Genomic DNA, 20650 nt, shown 5'->3' with positions numbered 1-20650 from the left:
CAGCAAGCGGGTAGAGTAGATCCCCACAAGCTGGAACAGCGGGGGAGTGGGAGGTGCGGGGGCTGGTGCATTCATAACATGTTACATGTTACACCCTAAATATGGGTGTAGTATGTAACATGTTATGAAAGGTGAACTTATTCTTTAACCTCTTACTTCCATACAAATTGCTTACAGGCAGGCTTCACAGAACACCTGCTATTCCTTGGGTGCATTGACTTTTTCATTGAGGTACAGGTCTATGTGACCATGTAAATGAAGCCTAGCCTAATGCCGCGTACACACGGTTGGAATTCCCGACAACAAATGTTCGATATGCTCCATCGGACATTTGCTGTCGGAATTTCCGACAACGAAAATTTGAGAGCTGCTTCTGTTGTCAGAAATTCCGACCGTGTGTACACAATTCAACGCACAAAAATTCTACGCATGCTCGGAATCAATTTGACGCATGCTCGGAATCATTGAATTTAATTTTTCTCGGCTCATCGTAGTGTTGTACGTCACCACGTTCTTGACATTCGTAATTTCTGACAACATTTGTTGTTTACAGTGTGTATGCAAGACAAGTTTGAGCGAACATCCGTCGGAAAAAAATCCACGGTTTTGATGTCGGAATGTCCGATCGTGTGTACGCGGCATTACAGCTCAGTTCACAAACATGAATATCATTATGTGTGAAATTGGCATCATAACTGTTAAAAGCATCTTGTTCTCATCCATCTGTATTTTACCTCATAAGATATTTCTTTACAGATGATGAAAATAATACATACGACGTGAGAACAGACCCCTTATGTTACCCTACTATTGCAATCTTTTAACTGGTCAAACCTCTTGTGATTCTTGGGCCATGCGACTGCTACAAGAAACCAACTTGCCACAGTGCCAAATCGCAATGAAAATGAAATGAGCGCAGACCATAATTGGAGCGGATAGAAAGTCCTCCTGATACAAAGGTAAACAATAGTAGGAAAGATAAAAATAGAAGTAGAGACAGACGTTGGAAGGAGGGCAGACACTACAGCGGAGTAAAACTGGAGGTGTGCATACAAGCTGTCCCCTCGTGTATTAGCCGTAAAGCGTCACGAACAAGTAATGACAACATACTGAGGAGAGCTGGTGACAAACATATCCCTTGGGGTCCTTTAGTGCTTACAGCCCCCAAGCCTTCCACACCCCACTCAGGAAGCCGTCCTCACAAACCCCCCTCCTTCCCCGCTTAACATTTCTGCAGCCGGTGCAGACCGTCTGAAATGAACCATTGTTTGGAACTTTGTCCATTTCCTGTCTGGGCCTGTACTTCTAAACAACACGGACAATGTACTAGCTAGAAAAAAAAGAGGAGGGGGTCAGTGCCACACCAGGGTAATGGGACACTCAGATCATAAATGTAATTTTACAGTAGCAGCCAGTACACGAGGCTTCAAATAACAGCCAGAGTATAAAGGGTTACAACTGGCATTAATACACAGAACATCTTCCTAATGGAGATTTTGCAGTGCTTAGGAAGCATAACATATATGTCAAATGGGGGAAAGGCACTTGTGTGTTCTATAAATATCAATTTATTCCCAGTGCTGCTTGAGTTAATGCACAGTGTGTGTAATTGTCACATAGCATTAAAGTTTTGTGCTCATCTACCAGGGAAGGGGTTAATCAGATCCTGGGGCTGATGGTGGGAATCGGGTGCTAAACTGAATTGGCAGGGAAGCCTGCGGAATGTTGGGGCAGCTGTTACATGTTATGAACAGAATCAGCATTGCACTGTGACAAGACTCCTGGAATGGCGCATTTTATTGTGACAAAGAGTATCTATACAGAATTTGCATGTCCTGCTTCCTATCACATACTGTATGAAGTCCTTTCCTTTCCGATTTTTATTAAAATATACTATGCTGTCTAGGGACCCTAGTGTGTTAATAAACACTATACAGTGCTCTAAGTTTGAATGCCTTACCAGTAGGCCATGAGAGACACCTCCAAAGCACAGAAACACCCACCAAAGTGATCAGCCACCTGGCCTAAGTTCCCGGATGCGTCAAACTTTATACACTTGCTTCCAGAATTACAGGAACAACGAACTTCTGCACTTTAAAACACACGCATGCGCAGTGTACTCACTCACCTTCAGCCGCTGTAGATGGCATTGTACATTCATAAGTTTAGAGCACCAAAGCGCGCTCGCACCTATGATGCTGGGAGCAAATATCCCGGAACTTGGGCAGACCTCTTCATTTCATTGGGAGTTTTTGTGGCAGGCTTTGAGGATGTTGGTCATGGCCTACAGGTAAAGAATTAAAACTAAATTTCACGAACAGTAGGAGGGTCTTAAAGGTCATTAAATACCAGGATTGCATTACATACAGATTGCAGAGTTCAGGGGGGTTACACACAGAGCTGTCACTTGTCACTTTTAACCGGTTCCCGACCGGCTCCTGTACATTTACGTCGGCAGAAAGGCACGGCTGGGCAAAGTGACGAATATATACGTCGCTTTGAAATTCCCACCGTGCGGGCGCGCGCACCGCTGGCAGAGCCCTGCCGCAAGCTCTGTGACCGTGCCCAAGGGACCCGCAGACTTGATGTCCGCCAGTGTCCCGCTATCAGGTCACAGAGCTGCAGAAAGGGGAGAGGCAAGTGTAAACATGCCTCTCCCCGTTATGCCTAGTGACACTATCACTGATTGTCTGTTCCCTCTCATCAGGAACAGCGATCAGTGACGTGTCACTCGTAGCCACGCTCCCTAACAGTAAGAATCACTCCCTAGGACACACTTAACCCCTTCAGTGCCACCTAGTGGTTAACCCCTTCACTGCCAGTGCCATTTTCACAGTAAACAGTGCATTTTTATAGCACTGATCGCTGCAAAAATTACAATGGTCCCAAAAATGTGTCAAAAGTGTCCGATGTGTTCGCCATAATGTCGCAGTCACGATAAAAATCGCTGCTCGCCACCATTACTAGTAAAAAAAAAAATACAAATTTCATAAAACTACCCCCTATTTTGTAGATGCCTTAAATTTTGCGCAAACCAATCAATATACGCTTATTGCGATTTTTTTACCAAAAATATGTAGAAGAATACGTATCAGCCTAAACTGAGGATTTTTTTTTTTTTATAGATTTTTTGGGGATATTTATAATAGCAAAAAGTAAAAAATATTGATTTTTTTTCAAAATTGTCGCTTTATTTTTGTTTATAGCACAAAAGATAAAAATCGCAGAGGTGATCAAATAACACCAAAATAAAGCTCTATTTGTGGGAAAAAAAGGACATCAATTTGGTTTGGGAGCCACATCGCACAACCGCGCAATTGTCAGTTAAAGCGATGTAGTGCCAAATTGCAAAAAATGCTCTGGACTTCTGTGTTTACAAGTGTCTGTGGTGAGCAGGCACCAAAGGGCCTGAGCCAGAGGTGGTGGAACTGAGTTCCACCAAGTTCCACCTGAAAAAAAAAGCCCTGGTTTTAACACACTTGGGGCCCTTAGGCCTCCTCCACATGGCCGATTAGCTGCATACACTGGATTCCAGGAGCAAGAATCAGTGGGTTCTTGCGGCAGAAATTACAGGTGCATGCAAATAACAGTAGCTGCCCAGCCTATATAAACCAATGACAAGCTCACAGTGGACAGTGGCTATTTGCATGTAGCAGCACACAACAGGGTTACCTGCAGTTAGAGATGGATAAACTTTAGCCCCCGGTCACACCAAGTCGATGTTGCACTGATTTTAACAGTTTTATTGCCGACAATAGGGTGTCTGGTTCCACCTACTTTCATCACTATAATGCCTCGTACACATGACCGGTTTTCCCATCGGGAAAGCTGCCATGACAGCTTTTGGCCGGGTAAAGCGACCGTGTGTATGGTCCATCGCAGTTTTCCCGACAGGAAAACCGACAGGAATCACGGCGGGAAAAATGAGAACATGTTCTCTTTTTCCCTGCCGGGATTCACGGCAGTTTTAAAGCCGGCAGTTTACCTATGGGGAAAACCTGCGGTGGAGCATACACACGACCGGGTTTCACAACCTAAGCTCTTATGGCAGTTTTCCTGCCGGGAAAGCTGGCCATGTGTAGGGGGAAAAAGCTACTGAGTGGTTTTCCCAGCAGACTTTTTACCGCCGGGAAATCCGATCGTGTGTACAAGGTATAAGTCAGAGGGACATATTTTGAGAAAAGTTCCCTTAACCTGCTGAATAAAATCCCATGAGGGCCCCTCTGAAACAGAGGAAAATCCTCCTTCCCAAAGAAAGACCCTTGATGTGGGACTCACTAAGCTTGCCAATAATATAAAACTTATGTTTGTACATAACATACCTTAAAAATGTAGTATAAAATATGTGTGTATACAGTATGTTCTGGGCTGTCACCTTGATCTTAGCTTCAATAGTAAATGAGTCACTAACCTGGAACAAAAATAAGATGAGAACAAGAATGAGAGAATAGACTGTTTGAACTTCACCGTTTTTATGTTTGTTCCAGGTCAAGTGTCTTAGAGAGTCTTCACAACTGTGCGTCGGATGAGACACTTAAATGGGCTCATTCATTTCATTTGAACAAGGTATTACACAGGTCCTAAAGTCAGACCTGCACTATTTTTCCCAACATAGACAACATACTGTAGTGCATTATCATGTGTTATGGTGCAAGCAGTGTAAGTGTGTAGAAGATGCATTGGTTTAATGCATTGGGGGTGCCATTTTAAAATGAATGGTACTACATTCTACTGCATCATTGCACTTGTGTTACCATGTATTGCTGTAAAGTGAGACCCAGAGGAGAAAATGGACGGAGGGGCTGCATGACTAGGGGAGGAACAGGGTCAGGAAACGGTCAGCTAGGTCCGTGTTGTGGGCAGGGGTGGAGACCTGACCTGATTGGAGGCAGACATTAAAATGGGCAAGGTCCAGAGGAGAGGGTCTTGCTTAGGGGCGTATCCTGCAAGATTCCAAGGAGTCAGGAGAAGTGGCAACTTCTCACCCTCCCACCCTGGTGTTAGGTGTTATCGCATTGGACAGGTAGTGGGAGTATTTGTGTCTCTAGTGTTGAGTGAGTTTTGTTTTTGTTTAAAAAAAAAATATATATATATGTATGTATATATATATATATATATATATATATATATATATATATATATATATATATATATATATATATATATATATATATATATATACTGTATATATGTATATATATATATATATATATATATATATATATATATATGACAAAGAGGAAATTAAACACATGAATAAATGATGAAAATGTATATAGGTATAATTTACTGGCTGGTGTATATTGCTCAATTTTGGTGCAACAGTTGCGTGAGTGAGTGAGTGAGTGAGTGAGTGAGAAACTTATATAGCGCAACACATGCGAACTGAATCGCCTCTGGGCGCTTGGTATCCATTCCCTGGGCCCTCAGAAGAGGTGGGTCTTGATCTTTTATCCTGAAGGCCAGGTGGTTTACCTCCAATCGGATGCTGGTTGGTAGAGGGTTCCATAGTCTGGGTCCTTGGACCGCAAATCTTCGTTCTCCTTTGGACTTGTATCTGGCTTTGGGTATCTGGAGTAGATTTTGGTTGGTGGATCGCAGAATGCGATTGGTGTTGTGAGCTTTTAGTTTCTCGCATAGATATTGGGGGGCATTTCCCAGAATACACTTGTGCGTTAGACGGAGAGCTTTGAAAGTGATTCTGTCTTTTACGGGCAACCAATGAAGGGATCTCAACGAAGGTGAGATTGATTCCCATGGTTTTTTCCCAGTCACAAGTCGAGCGGCCGTATTTTGAACGACTTGCAGACGAGTGATTTGGTACTTTGGGAGTCCAAGATAGAGGGCATTTGCATAGTCAAGTCTGGAGTTGATAAGTGTCCCCACCACGACTGAATGTCTTTTTTTGGGATAAAGGGAGTGAGTCTGCGTAGAAGGCGCAGCAGATGGTGCGATCTGCTGACTACTGACCCTATTTGTGCATCCATTGTCATGTAGGTGTTGAAGATGACTCAGAGACTTTTGATTTTGGTGCTGGGGGTGATGGATTGACCCAGAATGGGCGGGGGCGTCCATGTTGTTGCGGGATGAATCTTCCGATTGGCCTGAAACAGGAGACGTTCTGTTTTTGAGCCATTGAGTTTAAGGTAATTCTTTGTCACCCACTTTTCTATCAAAGAAAGGCATTTCTCTAGTCCAAGATAATGATCCTTTTTGTTGCAGATGCGAAAATACAGTTGTGTGTCATCTGCATAAGAGTGGTAAAGTAACTTCTGGTTGCTGATGATTTCAAAAAGCGGGCGGAGATAGATATTGAAAAGAACAGGCAACAGAGGGGATCCCTGGGGGACTCCGCATGATACCGTGCGTTTTTCAGAAGTGAAAGGGCCCAATTTCACTATTTGTGATCGGTTTTCCAAGAAGAAGGAGAACCACGATAAATCACATTCCACAACTCCGGCTACTTCAACTAGCCGTGTCAGCAATAATTTGTGGTCTACCGTTGGCGGTTCAAGGGGTCTTTGGGGAGTCAGTGAGGAATTACATGGTTACAGGATTAGTGAGGCCCATCTAAGGTATGGCACTTCCACTTGGTTAGCAGTGGTTCTTCCAGGAGCTAGGTCCCCTGGGGGAGGGGAATATGGAAGTATGTGTGATGTCGGAACATCTTCGAGCCGGTTGGGCACAGCTGAGGACATGCCTTAAAGACACCCAAAGTCCTCTTGTTTTTGGGCATTACTTAGTTGAATTTGCACTTACGGGTATGTCTTTTGTGATGTTATTTAATTGTTGGGCTAATAAAAATGTGGCTACTGTGGCCATATAAAACCCATGTCACGCAGTTCGTGTCTTTAATTTAATGGTAAGGACCAAGGTTGACGAATCCTTTAGTCATATTGAAGTTGGCTTTAATAGGTAGTGAAAATGTGATGAGGATGACAGTCCTGGAGGCTGAACAAGTCAGTAAATGTATCTCCTATACAGTATTTCTAAACTTATAAGTTTACCCAGGGCTGGTTTATCATCACTGGAGGCTGTATGCACACAACTAGTAGTGCCCAAAGAAACATGTTTTTACCAGAATAACTTTTAAACAAAACATTTTCTTGTTTTACTGGTTTAAACCTGGCTTAGTAAATTGTAACACTGTGTAAATATGCTTTCATTTGTACTGGTGGTGGAAACAAATGTAGAGCTAATACATGTGGAGGTAAAAAGCTACCTTTTGGTATAAATTATACCTAAATTCATGTACTTATTTAGACATTCTCCTCAATGGCTCCCTGCATCCTTTTTCAAAAGACTAAATCAGTTGTTTTCATCTTTTTCATAAAAAACTCTAGGTATAAATTAAGTACCTTGATGCGCCGTTGTGAAGAGGGAGGATTAGCTTTTCCGGACTTATACAAATATTTTTTTGCCACTCAGTTGGTTACAGCCGCATGGTGGTTAAACCCAGATTTATTCAACCCTTCTACCTGGTTGGAAGCAGCAGTAGTAGGTTCCGTAGAAGCTCTCAAAGTACTGTTATTTAGGGGCCGTAGGGCACTACATCAGGTGACTATTTCTACGCCTAATACTATTCGAGCTTGGGAGGCCAGCCTTAGATGTGAGGGTTATTCAAAGGGAGCGATCTCTCCAAATACCCCTCTATGGCTAAACCCTACCCTCTGGCAATTCTTTAAAACACCAGAGCCTATTGTATGGACCAAATACAATATTAAATTACTTGCTCAAGTGGTTACTGATCAGAGACTATCTACCTCCTCTACACTAACCTCAATTTTTAATCTTCCTAGCTCTTATCTATTTAGATACTACCAGCTTTCACATACTTTTGCACAGTTTCCACAGGATAGCTTAACGATGATACAATCTACTTTAGAGTTTGTACTTAGGTCTGAGTGTCTGCATAAGCCTACCTTGAGACTCTATTCTCATCTTACTCTAACCTCTATTCTGCCATTAGAGAGTCTTCGAGCCAGGTGGATTTGAGATATACCAGATTTGAGTATGGAGGACTGGAGCTGTGTGTGGGCTTTTCATTTGAGATCTCTGGTTTCCCTGAGGGATCGTGTTATTCAATTTAAACTCATACACAGAGCATATATCACGCCATATAGACTTCAAAAGATTAATCCTGCTTGTTCCTCTAAGCGCTGGAGGTGCGGAGCAGCTCAAGGGGATTTCACACACATCTTCTGGACCTGTCTATACTGTATATAGTTACATTTTGGATGGAGGTAGTGGATCTATTAAACTCTATCACCTCTGCCTCCTTTACCGGTTTCAATGTCAGTCTGTCTGCTGGGCTTAGTAGAGGATATTACCCCTATAGAGACCGAGCAAATATTTATTAATACAACATTATTTTACGCAAGAAAATCTATTGCATTGGAAGACAACTCGTCCTCCTACGCCTATAGAAACAATTGATAAATAATAATCTTCAACTGTATAGAATGGACTTTCTAGGCACCAGTGGTTGACATGTCAACCACTGGTGCCTAGAAAGTCCATTCTTTCCGCAACAATAAACCCTTTTCTAAATACTATCTAGGACGTGGCACTGCAGTACTTTAGGACACCCATAGTCCATCCTATGGTTTGTGTACCTCAAATCTTTTCAAATTTCAACTGTATAGAGATACTTATAGGAAGAGGGGTCGCCCTAGTAAGTATGATAAAGTTTGGGCAAAGTGGTTGGATAAGCCATATACGGCATCTAACATAGAGGGAGGTAATGATTCATAGAAGGGATGTTCCCTATATGAGATATTTGTGCTTAGAAATGATGGTAATAATAGTAATAATCATTATAATTCTTCTTTATTTCTTGTTTCTGCTATTTGATGGGACCGTGTTATTTTACTAATATATTTCAGATTTAATGTGTATGATGTGTTGTTATGTTATGTTGTGTTTGTTTAAGATATTAAATACAAAGATTTATAAAAAAACAAAAAGCTACCTTTTTCCTACTGCAAACTATAAGCACAATGCCACTGCTTACTGGTGTACCATCGGGTCAAACGTTTGTGAATACCTATCACATGTTCTGTAAATCAATGCATGAGTTCACTTTACATTTGTACTGGACTTTATAGGCACTGAGATACACAATGTTGAAGATAAAAAATATATTTTTATTACAATTTGATTAAAGGAAAGAACAACCAGACAAACATTCAAAGCTTTGCAAAGTAGGAATTGCCTATAGACTATTACAGTACATAAACCAAACACCAAGAATTATATTCCTGAATAATCATGATGATCTCCTTGTGGAGACAATAATGATAGTTCTATCAGGATCAAAGTGTGCAGTAGCTCGGCTCTACATGTTACGCGTATACGTAGTGTATTATGACATCCGCCGCTTAAGGGGTCATTCAGATCCTCACTACACCGAATGACCCCTTGAGCGGCAGATGTCATGAAGCAGCTGTAGACTTTTAATCAGGGTACACTACTTATTCCCAGCTGCAGCTACTGAGAATCAAATGTTCTTTGGATGTTTCAAAGCATTGACTGCCATGCAGGATATTTAGGCTCCTTTCATGCCTTTCTTTTGCCCGGTGTGCTACACCATGCTATTTCTTTAACCACTGCGGATTCAGGGTTTGTATTGTATTGTATTGTATCCATTAACATGGACCAGTCAATCATGTGATGACATTTTTACCGCCGGGAAACTCTGAGGTAATAGCCGAGAACCGGTTCGGCAGCTTTTTGGCCCTACACACTCCTTGTAGGAGCTTTGGAAACCCAGCCGTGTGTATGCTCCCCCACAGGCTTTCCCCATAGGAAAACTGCCGGGTTAAAAACCACCGGGAATCCTGGCGGGAAAAAAAGAAAACATGTTATCATTTTTCCCGCCGCGATTCCCGTCGCTTTTCCTGTCGGGGAAACTGGCATGGAGCATACACATGGCCAGTTTTCTGGGCCAAAAGCTGTCATGGCAGTTTTCCAGATGGGAAAACTGGTCGTGTGTACAAGGCTTAAGGAAGTTTCAAATCAGGACTGTCCAATTATGATTGCTCAGTTGTTGATGTATGTTGTCATACATTTTTGGTTGATTTATTGTAAGCTGTGGATCAATGCACCCGAAAGCAGTATGCAGAACAAAATACACTAGTGGGAACCAGCTCTGTTAAAAAGACATTCTGATATCCATGCATTTTGCTTGTGCTGAAAGAGAAGTATTTTAAATGTCAACAATAGCAGGGTTTAGTTGGAATTATGGTGACTTTTGGTCCTCCAGGACAGAGTTGTGCGCGATAAACAGAGATTTACCATCTTGGCAGCACAGTGTCCCTGAAACTTGTTTTAAAATGTTGGCAGTGATATCAGTACAGTCCTATGATATACTGGAATATATAACGTTTTGGCTATTGCCATGAGGCCTGCCCACAGCTGCTTACAGATACACAACATAAACATTGCAAGCCATATGTTTAACTGTTCCCTAATGAAAACTAGGGCTCCAGAGCTAAATGATTCAAGGGTCTCCTCTGTCTGCAACCTGTCTTAAAAGAAATCCTACTGCTAAGATCTGTGCCTTTTAAAAATATTAGCTAACTCTATAGCTTATTAAATACTTTTAAGGTGTTGAGGCAGAGGTATCTGAATTATACATTTATTATAACTTACCGTATTTGCATAATACTATTACTATCAGATTAATTCACCATGAACCAAATTGTATTGGGTTCTTGTGCTCCTGGATCCTGAAATATTTGTATAGTGTACTAGGGCTATAACTGAACTGCTGGCACCATCATATTGTAAGTGGATGTTTACCATTTGATAATGCAGATGCCACGAAAATGCAATCGACAATTCATTGAATAGAACAGCATCATATTTTCTAAAACTATAGTTACATTTTAAAGGTCAATGCTAGTCTGTTAATAAACATTACTCTTCAGAATTCCCTTATCAACTCAATGCATGGCTGATACCATGTTTATGATGTCACAATTCCTTAAATAAATTATGTGTGATGGAAACAAATAACTGGAAAGTCGAACTGTGAGATAGTGGAATGTTCAGGGCCCTCTTAATAGCATCAAAGTAATGCTCTGGGGCCCCTACAATGGAGACAATTTTAGGTCAGCGTGGGCTCAAGGACCAGCTGCTTTGGGGAAAGTGCAGGGGCTCCCCATGCAGCTGGGGCACCTTGGCAGTGCCCAGTTGTGCCCTCTCATTAAGACAGCCCTGGGAATGATGGCCTAGTTGGAGGGTTCTAATGATGGCCACACCATCGCTATATCAGCTAATTCATCCAACTGGTCCCCATATCAAGCTTACATATCAGGTGTATTTAGCTATTAAGAAATAATTATTTTCTGTTTATCATATTTTTTTCTGACATATTAAGGCAAGATGATTTCTTTACTGGCCGTGTCCTGCTCAGTTAAGCCTTTTGATGGAAATTAATGAATACATTGATACTATATAATTGTAGATCAAGGAGTGAGCTAGACAACAAAGCACAGCATCCAATACTTTGCTGCAAATCAGCAAGATACAATTGTGTATGTTGAAAAAAAAACTTTTAATGGGCTAGTAGAATAGACTTACTATATCTTGGGAGTGGGAGGCATTGTTGTTCTGCATCTAGTGTATAGGAATGAGGAAAGGAAACAGTTAAAGGAGTTGTAAAGGAATTTTTTTTTTCACCTTAATGCAATCTACTGTATGCATTAAGGTGAAAAAACATCTGCTGCTGCCGGCCCCCCCCTCAAGCCCCCATTATACTTACCTGACCCCTCAAAAGTCGCGCGCGGTCCCGATATCCTCTTTGCCGCTCAGCCTGGCCGCTGATTGGCTAGAGCGGATGGATTGAGAGCAGCGCAGCCATTGGCTGGCGCTGCTGTCAATCACATCCAGTGATGCGGCGCACTGAGAGGCTGGGCTATGGCCGCTCCCTGTATCACAGTAGCACGCCCGCAATTAGTGACCACCATGCGAGCTCTCGCATGACTGTGGTTACTAATTGCGGGGAGGACCAGAGACAGCCGCCGAGGGACCCCAGAAGACATGGATCGGGGGCACTCTGTGCAAAACTGCACAGTGGAGGTAAGTATAACATGTTTGTTATTTAAAAAAAAAAAAAAATTCCTTTAGTGACCCTTTAAACATTGCATAGCTCAAGAAGAGACGGAATCTCTTCATATAGAAGAAATGTATCTACACAGCTCAAGGTTATCCCTTGAAAACAAAGGAAATTAGGAGATCAAAATAATTAGTGCAGCGCTAAAATGTATCAAAATACAATGTCAGTGATAGCATACGATATGTGACATGAATTGCAATAATGGTGACTCAATAATAAAGTCTGTGTATAAAGACCAGATATCACAAATAATGTGATGCTGGAGAAAAAACACTGGGGCAGATTCAGGTAGCTTTTACGGCGGCGTATCTCCAGATACGCCGCTGTCATTTAACCACTTCCAGACCTTAGGTGTTTTTCAGATTTGGTGTTTGCAAGACTAAAACTGTTTTTTCTGCTAGAAAATTACTTAAAACCCCCAAACATTATATATATTTTTTTCTAACACCCTAGAGAATAAAATAGCGGTCATTGCAATACTTTTTGTCACATCGTATTTGCGCAGCGGTCTTACAAGCACACTTTTTTTGTAAAAAATTCACTTTTTTTAATTAAAAAATAAGACAACAATAAATTTGGCCCAATTTTTTTATATATTGTGAAAGATAATGTTACGCCGAGTAAAATGATACCCAACATGTCACGCTTAAAAATTGTGCCCGCTCGTGGCATGGCGTCAAACTTTTACCCTTACAAATCTCGATAGGCGACGTTTAAAAAATTCTATAGGTTGCATTTTTTGAGCTACAGAGTAGGTCTATGGCTAGAATTATTGCTCTCGCTCTAACGATCGCGGCGATACCTCACTTGTGTGATTTGAACACCGTTTTCATATGCGGGCGCTACTCGCGTATGCGTTCGCTTCTGCGCGCGAGCTCGTCGGGACGGGGCGCTTTAAAACATTTTCCCGCTTCGAAATTTTAATTTTTTACTTTGTTTGCATAAGTCGTTCGCGAATAGGGCTGGACGTAATTTACGTTCACATCGAAACCAATACGTCGTTGCGGCGTACTTGAGAGCAATGCACACTGGTATATGTACACGGACGGCGCATGCGCCGTTCGTAAAACACGTCAATCACGTCAGGTCATCACACATTAGCATAAAACACGCCCCCCCTTCCACATTTGAATTACGCGGACTTACACCGGCCCCATTTACGCTACGCCGCCGCAACTTACGGAGCAAGTGCTTTGTGAATACTGCACTTGCTCCTGTAAGTTGCGTTGGCGTAGCGTAAATACAATACTCTGCGCCACCGTAACTAGGCGCGCAGGTACCTGAATCTGCCCCATTGAATGTGAAAATAGTCCATGAACAAACAAATGTGTGACTCTCCAATCGCTGGCATGGACTGATGATACTTTAGTTGACTGCAGGGATCATACAGGCATCAAATGTAAATAATAGGGTACTCTTACAATGAGTTGTGGACTCTAACTGAGTGAGTGAGTGAGAAACTTATATAGCGCAACCAGGGCTCGAGTCCTGCGGGAACGCATGGGAACGACGTCCCTCCACTTTTTTCACTGCGGGAACGTCGTTCCCGTTGCAGGACTCGAGCCGCCCGTGCCGATCTTTTTTCTCCTGGGCAGAGGTGTTTGCAAGGCGGGAGCGGGGGAGGGGGCGCTCCGCCCCCCGGGTGACACACGGCACAGTGCTGGATTGAGCAAGGCGCCGCAGCTCTCTCCTCCTCCTTCCCCTGTGCAGTGTGCACTCCAGTAACTTTGCTTTGAAGGGAGGAGGAGAGAGCTCAGTGCTCGGCGCCCGCAAGTCTTCCGGGAACTGCAATCCCCTATTATTGTGACAGGCAGGCGGGGAGAAGTGCCGGCTGCCTATCACAATTACCCTTGCAATGCCGTCACTGCCGACAGAGTCTAGGCTCCTCCTCTACACTGACAGTACATCCACAACAGGAGGAGGAGCCTAGGAGGAGGGACATCCATGTGGAGAAAGCCGCGCTATTCTAAGGTCTGTAAATGTGGGGAGGGGAGAGATATTATACACTATATTGTCACAATGGGCAGATATACAGGGGGGGGGGTACATTAGAGGTATTACACAGGGGGGTTACATTAGAGGTATTACACAGGGGGGTTACATTAGAGGTATTACACAGGGGGGGGGTTACATTAGAGGGATTACACAGGGGGGGTACATTAGAGGTATTACACAGGGGGGTTACATTAGAGGTATTACACAGGGGGGTTACATTAGAGGTATTACACAGGGGGGTTACATTAGGGGAATTACACAGGGGGGTTACATTAGGGGCATTACACAGGGGGGTTACATTAGAGGTATTACACAAGGGGGTTACATTAGGGGCATTACACAGGGGGGTTACATTAGGGGAATTACACAGGGGGGTTACATTAGAGGTATTACACAAGGGGGTTACATTAGGGGCATTACACAGGGGGGTTACATTAGGGGAATTACACAGGGGGGTTACATTAGGGGGGATTACACAGGGGGGTTACATTAGAGGTATTACACAAGGGGGTTACATTAGGGGCATTACACAGGGGGGTTACATTAGGGGAATTACACAGGGGGGTTACATTAGGGGGCATTACACAGGGGGGTTACATTAGGGGAATTACACAGGGGGGTTACATTAGAGGTATTACACAAGGGGGTTACATTAGGGGCATTACACAGGGGGGTTACATTAGGGGAATTACACAGGGGGGTTACATTAGGGGGGATTACACAGGGGGGTTACATTAGAGGTATTACACAGGGGGGTTACATTAGAGGTATTACACAGGGGGGTTACATTAGAGGTATTACACAGGGGGGTTACATTAGAGGTATTACACAGGGGGGTTACATTAGAGGGGATTACACGGGGGGTTACATTAGAGGGATTACACAGGGGGGGGGTTACATTAGGGGGACTACACAGGGGAGTTACATTAGGGGGATTACACAGGGGGGGGGGTTACATTAGGGGGACTACACAGGGGGAGTTACATTAGGGGGATTACACAGGGGGGGGTTACATTAGGGGGACTACACAGGGGGAGTTACATTAGGGGGATTACACAGGGGGGGGTTACATTAGGGGGACTACACAGGGGGAGTTACATTAGGGGGATTACACAGGGGGGGTTACATTAGGGGGATTACACAGGGGGAGTTACATTAGGGGGATTACACAGGGGGGTTACATTAGGGGGACTACACAGGGGGAGTTACATTAGGGGGATTACACAGGGGGGTTACATTAGGGGGACTACACAGGGGGAGTTACATTAGGGGGATTACACAGGGGGGGGTTACATTAGGGGGACTACACAGGGGGAGTTACATTAGGGGGATTACACAGGGGGGGGTTACATTAGGGGGACTACACAGGGGGAGTTACATTAGGGGGATTACACAGGGGGGTTACATTAGGGGGATTACACAGGGGAAATTACATCAAGGGGGATTACATCAGGGGGGGTTACATTAGGGGGATAACATCAGGGGGGGTTACATCTGGGGGATTTGAGGGTATTTACACAGGGAATGAATACACTGTAGGGATTTACAACGGAAGGAATTTACTGTGGGAGATAAAACTGGGGGGAATTTACTGTGGGGGGGATTTACACTGGACTGCTCAGTCTAAAACTCATGGGTCTATTTTTTGTCCCAGTCCAGGCCTGGGTGACACTATTAAGAAGAAAGTGATATCGGACAGTGATGGTGTCACCCCCAATCCGTGACAGTGCATGGATTGGTGCCCTGGCATAAACCACAACATTTACAGGGGCCGGTTTGGGGTGTGCTGCCACCCTGAAACTAACCTGCCCAGCGCCCTGCAGAGCACTGTGGCAGGCTAGACAGAAGAGAGCCCAATGCACTAGCCTGCCCAGTGTCTACTGCTCTGTTATGTTCCTGCTATCACTCCGCAGTGGCAGGACAGAGCATTGCGGCAGGCTAGGGGGGAGAGCTATGCTAATTCTCAGTGACCGGGGGGGGGGGGGGGGGGGGGGATGACACCATATTTTTTTTTGTAAACTGGCACTTTACAATAAATGTTGCACTGTATTTTCTGTGAAATATATATGCATATGAGCGTATCATTTTTTTTTTTTTGGTGGGGGAATGGATCTTGGGTGGGAGTTCCCACACTTTTTTCCCCAGGACTTGACCCCTGAGCGCAACACATGCAAACTGAATCGCCTCTGGGCCACCGCGCTCATTTTGAATGAGGAAGGGCTCCTCCATTGCCGGCCGGCACTATTTTTAAATGCTTTTATGATTCTGTTTAATTGTAATGCCGCGTACACACGGTCGTTTTATGTGATGAAAAAAACGTTTTTAAAAACGTCACTTTAATTGACCGTGTGTGGGGGAAAACGTTGTTTTATGTCTTCTAAAAAACGACCAAAAAAAATTGAAGCATGCTTCAATTTTATGTGTCGTTTTTCAAAACGTCAACTTTTACTTCACAGAAATTGACCGTGTGTAGCAAAAACGTCGTTTAAAACAACGTTTTTTCATCCGCACATGCCCAGAAGCTACTTATGAAGCGAGCTTCAATGGAAAAACGTGGTGGAACGTAACCTCGCTTTGCTAGAACATTGTGAGAAAAACGATGGTGTGTAGGCAACTTCGTCTTTGAAAATTGAAGTTTCAAAAACGTCGTTTTTTACTTCACAGAAAATGTCGTTTTTTTTCATCACATAAAGTGATGGTGTGTATGCGGCATGAGTATAATCTTTTATACCTAATAAAAAAAAACTAAACTGTATCACGCTATGGCCTGTTTTCTGTTCTTGTGATCCACGGAACATCCGAGCAAAGGGGCAGCTGTTTTTCCCCTCGATTGGATCCGGATTCCCCTGGACCCTGCGCTACCATTGTCTATTGGCTGTCTATGTGGTGGCGGTTTCACAGATGATTTTATCCTTCACTGCAGTGTTGTCTGTTTCCAGCTGAATATCATTTATTGTTTCATCATTTTTTGGGACATTTTATTTGGACTGTTTCACTTAGATCAATATACTTATCTGGTTCCGGCGTCATAGCTGGTTGTATTGAGTTGGCACAGTTTTTTCTTTTTTCTATATGTATTTATGTGTGCATGCACTGTTTACTGCTGCCTTCTGGTTTATTATACCATATTTTCACCAATTCATTTAATTCTTTAGGTTAGCGCAAATTTTCTTGTTTCCATGCTTGGTATCCATTCCCTGGGCCCTTAGAAGAGATGGGTCTTGATCTTTCTCCTGAAGGCCAGGTGGTTTACCTCCAACCGGATGTTTGGGTGGTAGAGCGTTCCATAGTCTGGGTCCTTGGACCGCAAATCTTCGTTCTCCTTTGGACTTGTATCTGGCTTTGGGTATCTGGAGAAGATTTTGGTTGGTGGATCGCAGAATGCGATTGGTGTTCTGAGCTTTTAGTTTTTCGCATAGATATTGGGGGGGCATTTCCCAGAATACACTTATGCATTAGACAGAGTGCCTTGAAAGTGATTCTGTCTTTTACTGGCAACCAATGAAGGGATCTCAGAGAAGGTGAGATTGATTCCCATGTTTTTTTCCCAGTCACAAGTCGAGCGGCCGTATTTTGAACGACTTGCAGACGAGAGATTTGGTACTTTGGGAGTCCAAGATAGAGGGCATTTGCATAGTCAAGTCTGGAGTTGATAATTGTTCCCACCACGACTGCTATGTCATTTTTTGGGATAAAGGGGGTGAGTCTGCATATTAGGCGCAGCAGATGGTGAGATCCGCTGACTACTGACCCTATTTGTGCATCTATTGTCATGTTGGTGTTGAAGATGACTCTGAGACTTTTGACTTTGGTGCTAGGGGTGATGGTTTGACCCAGAATGGGCGGGGCGTCCATGTTGTTGCGGGATGCTTTACAACAGTGAGTCTAAAACACTTAGTGGCCTCTAAGGACCTGGGTCACTGCAACAAGGACTCTCCGGATGTTGGTGCATTTCTTGATCATTCGGGTGAAATGAAAACCAGGAACAGCAAAAACGACAGGAACCAAACAAATGGGCCTTCAGATGCAGGACAAGAGGGAACTAATAGTTCCAGCAAACTCGAAAAAGAAAAAAGAGAGAGTGCTCCAAATGGTGCAGGTCAAAAACAAACCATGACAGGTTTTATTAAAAAGTCATAAGAAATGACAAAATGTTACAATAAAAAGGTGATCACAAGAATAAAAGCAGTATGGGGTGCTATAATGCAAATCCGACGCGTTTTGGCTCAAACAGCCATCAACAGGGGCAGCAGAGTTTTCCCCTTCCAAATATGAGAATTGTTTTTTGTTCATGGTAACTAGAACATGTTCAATATTTCAACAAAGATAATGGATATACAGGATGTAGCACCCTATACCATAGGTAGGTGCTAGAGGTAAGGTGTTTTGGGTGATAGCTGCCAGGCAGGTAAATTAGTCAGGCTTATGCTGCATGCTAGGCCTGTTTGTTTTGATCTGAGGGGCAGGGAGTGGTTAGTGTAGCAGTGGATGCAACCACCTGTCTTTCAGTTCTTGGGTGCCTCCCCTGCTTCCAGGGAGAATGTTCTGGAAGAGGGGCAGGGCTGGGAATTGGAGCGACAGGGAGTTCATATGAGGAGCCCTGACCAATCTCCAATTGGGTTTGGCAGGGGGCAGGCCTCCTACATAAACTTAGGTCCAGCCCACAGGAGCGGACCCATCCCCATCTGGGGGGGGGGGTGCAGACCTTGGCGGAGGAGTTCAGGAGCTGGGAGGGAGCCTCTCCTTAACGGTCATGGAGAGGTGTCCTGGAACAGAGGAGCTGGAGAAGCAGTCGGTACGCACGGTGCGGGTAAATTCCTCAAGAAGGACTCAGGGCAGGAGAAGTTTGGTGAGTGAGACACAGTTGACACCTGGAAGAGGCATGCCAGGGGAGCTGGGTGCGAGGCCAGAGGAGAGACTGTGGGGTTTTGTGACAAATCGATGTGACCTGAGGGCACAGGATTTGCAAGTCGGCCTGGCTGGGATCAGTAGTCCATCTATTCTTTATTTGTGCTAATCAACTAGGCCGTCAAGAAGGGGTACTGCAGGCCCCTGGCCTATCAGTAATCGGCAAGTTCAGAAACAGCCAGGGATTATTCAGCATGATCCCTGGTGCAGTGCAAAATGATGGGGCAGAAAGACTAACGATGTGACAGGGAAGTTTGTGCAGGAGAAGAAGAGTCATGGTAGTAACAGTCTGCAGGTGTTGTGCAGAGGAAAAGTGTAAAGTCAAATAGGTAGATTCAGGTACGTTCGCGTTACTTTGCGGCGGCGTAGCTTAAGGAATTTAAGCCACGCTGCTGTAAGTTAGCGAGGCAAGTACATGATTCACAATGTACTTGCCTGCTAAGTTACATCGGCGTAGCCTGAATCGGCGGGCGTAAGGGCGCCTAATTCAAATGTGTTTGAGGGGGGCGTGTTTTATGTTAATGGCGTTTGACCTCACGTTTTTCACGTTTTATACTACTGCGCATGCGCCGGGCGCCTACATTTACCAGTGTGCATTGCGGCTAAGTACGCCGCACGGGCCTATTGATTTTGACGTGGACGTAAACTACGTAAATCCCGATTCACTTACGCAAACAACGTAAAAAATTTGAATTTCGACGTGGGAACGGCGGCCATACTTGACATTACTATTCCAATAGGGCCTAGCTCTAACTTTACGCGGCCTATCTCTTACGTAAACGGCGTAAAAGTACTGCGTTGGCCGGGCGTACGTTCGTGAATCGGCGTATCTCCTCATTTACATATTCTACGCCGACCGCAATGGAAGCGCCACCTAGCGGCCATCCAAAATATTGCAATCTAAAATAGGACGGCGCAAGCCGTCGTATCTTAGATATGTTTAAGCGTATCTCTGTTTGAGCATACGCTTAAACATAAGTCGGTGTAGATTCTGAGTTAGGTCGGCTTATCTACTGATAAGTCGGCCTAACTCTTACTGAATCTACCTAAAAGTCTGTCAAGGTTAGAGCCCATCATTCTTTTTCTAAGTGCTCAATTCATAATATGGCAAATTGGAATCTGTTCTAGGTGCATCCCATACCCTTTCCCCAAGCATGTTATATTCCCCAAATAAACAAAAACAAAACAACGCAAATGACTGTTCATTGTCTACTGGAGAGTGATGTATAGAAGTCTGGCAGCAGGGTGAATATGCATGGATGTTATTAACTAGTAGCAACCATCCTCTACAAGTAAATATATATATATATATATATATATATATATATATATATATATATATATATATATATTCACATACAGCTGTGCTCATAAGTTTACATACCCTGGCAGAATTTATGATTTCTTGGCCATTTTTCTGAGAATATGAATGATAACACAAAAACTTTTCTTTCACTCATGGTTAGTGTTTGGCTGAAGCCATTTATTATCAATCAACTGTGTTTACTCTTTTTAAATCATAATGGCAACATAAACTACCCAAGTGACCCTGATAACACTTATGTATAAATATATATATATATATATATATATATATATATATATATATATATATATATAGATATA

The sequence above is a fragment of the Rana temporaria genome, chromosome 7, assembly GCF_905171775.1.
Source record: "Rana temporaria chromosome 7, aRanTem1.1, whole genome shotgun sequence".
Taxonomy (NCBI): Eukaryota; Metazoa; Chordata; class Amphibia; order Anura; family Ranidae; genus Rana; species Rana temporaria.
The sequence above is the reverse complement of the archived record's forward strand: the minus strand, read 5'-3'. Positions refer to the sequence as shown.